The sequence below is a fragment of the Mus pahari genome, chromosome X, assembly GCF_900095145.1.
Source record: "Mus pahari chromosome X, PAHARI_EIJ_v1.1, whole genome shotgun sequence".
Taxonomy (NCBI): domain Eukaryota; kingdom Metazoa; phylum Chordata; class Mammalia; order Rodentia; family Muridae; genus Mus; species Mus pahari.
Window position 1 is genome coordinate 93,134,025 of NC_034613.1, and position 2,004 is coordinate 93,136,028.

The 2,004-nt window shown below is 48.4% G+C and overlaps 1 pseudogene across 1 annotated transcript; it reads left to right on the plus strand.

Annotated features, from left to right (window-relative positions):
• The first annotated feature begins 200 nt into the window (after window positions 1-200).
• Window positions 201-1,389, plus strand: LOC110314238 (annotated as a pseudogene). Its single transcript, XR_002380162.1, has one exon. The product of XR_002380162.1 is annotated as a nucleoporin GLE1 pseudogene (transcript).
• Window positions 1,390-2,004: the final 615 nt, after the last annotated feature.

Here is a 2,004-nt window from a genome sequence, read left to right on the forward strand (position 1 = left end):
TTGCGAAGCTAAAAGCGACCACCACCACCCCAGGTCATCTTTGTCCACTGAGGCCAGACCAGGCAGATGCTGTTCCCTAATTGGGAACAGTGTGAACCTGGCTGCCTTCCACATCCGGGGCATGAAGCTGTGTGACCTCATCTCCGTCATAATTCACATCACCTAGGAGAGTGGTTATCCCTCAGCAGAGAAGCAAGCTGAGGCAGGAAATGTAGGATCGCCTCTAGCAGACCACTAGAGCCTCTAAAATGAAGAGGAGGGATGAAGAGGAGGTCCGGGTCAAGCTTCAGCAGTTACAGGTGCAGCAGAGGCCAGGGGCTCCCACCCAGACCTCTGTACCAAGCCCAAGCCCAGTAGTAGCGCAAAATGAAGACCTGCAAGTGAATGTACAAGATAGTACAATTCAGTGGTACCATCAACTTCAGGATGCTTGTGCCAAATGCGTGCTGGCCTTTGAGGACCTGAGCAACAGCAAGAACAGTCAGACCAAAAGGATAAAAATGGACTTACAGAATGCAGCCACCATCCCAGTGAGCCAGATCTCTGCCATCTCAGGTTCAAAGCTGAAGGAGGTCTTTAATGAGATCCATAATCTGCTCTCTGGAAAACCTGTCCAATCTGGTGGACGTTCCGTGTCTGTCGTTCTTAACCCACAGGGAATGAACTTTGTCCATTACAAACTGGCAGAGAATTTTGTGAAGCAAGGGGAGGAACAAGTGGCCTATCACCATGAAGCAGCATTCCCCATTGCGGCGGTGGTGTCTGGTATCTGGAAGCTCCATCCCAAAGTGGGAGTCCTCATTCTTGCTCATCTACACAAGAAGTGTCCATACTCGGTTCCTTTCTACCCAGCTTTCAAGGAAGGGATGGATTTGGAGGATTATCAACGGATGCTCGGGTACCAAGTAACAGATTCCAAAGTTGAGCAGAAGGACAGCTATCTAAAACGAATGTCTGGGATGATCCGTCTGTATGCAGCCATCATCCAGATCCAGTGGCCATTTGGGAACCGGCAGGAGACTCATCCTCATGGCTTAAATAACGGCTGGCGCTGGTTGGCACAGATCTTAAACGTGGAGCCTCTCTCAGATGTGACAGCCACTCTCCTGTTTGACTTCTTGGAGGTGTGTGGGAATGCCCTCCTGAAGCAGTACCACGTCCAGTTCTGGAAAATGATACAACTCATCAAAGAGGACTACTTGCGCAGAATTGAAGCCATCACAAGCCCAGGAGAGATGGGCTCTTTGGTGCGACTGAAGCAATTCTTGGATAAATGTCTGCAACGCAGGGAGATTCCTGTCCCCAAAGGCTTTCTGACTCCCTCCTTCTGGCAGTCTTGATGTCCCCCATCACACTGTGTGGCAGGAGGGGCAACAATAAAGCAATAGCAAATTTGGAAAAATCATGTCAGCATCAGTGTGTTTTTATTTTATGTATTTAATTTTCTTTTTTATTTCTTAATTTTATGTTATATTTATTAGATATTTTCTTTATTTACATTTCAAATACTATCCGGAAAGTTCCCTATACCCTCCTCGCGCCCCTGCTCCCCTACCCACCCACTCCCAATACTTGGCCCTGGCATTCGCCTGTACTGAGGCATATAAAGTTTGCAAGACCAAGGGGCCTCTCTTCCCAATGATGGCCAACTAGGCCATCTTCTGCTACATATGCAACTAGAGATACGAGCTCTGGGGGTACTGGTTAGTTCATATTGTTGTTCCACCTATAGGGTTGCAGACTCCTTCAGCTCCTTGGCTACTTTTGCTAGCTCCTCCATTGGGGTCTCTATGTTCCATCCAATAGCTGACTGTGAGCATCCACTTCTGAGTTTGCAGGCACTGGCATAGCCTCACAAGACACAGCTATATCAGGATCCCTTGAGCAAAATCTTGCTGGCATGTGCATTATTGTCTTTGTTTGGTGGCTGATGATGGGATGCATCCCATGGGATGCATCCCCAGGTGGGGTAGTCTCTGGATGATCCATCCTTTTGTCTCAGCT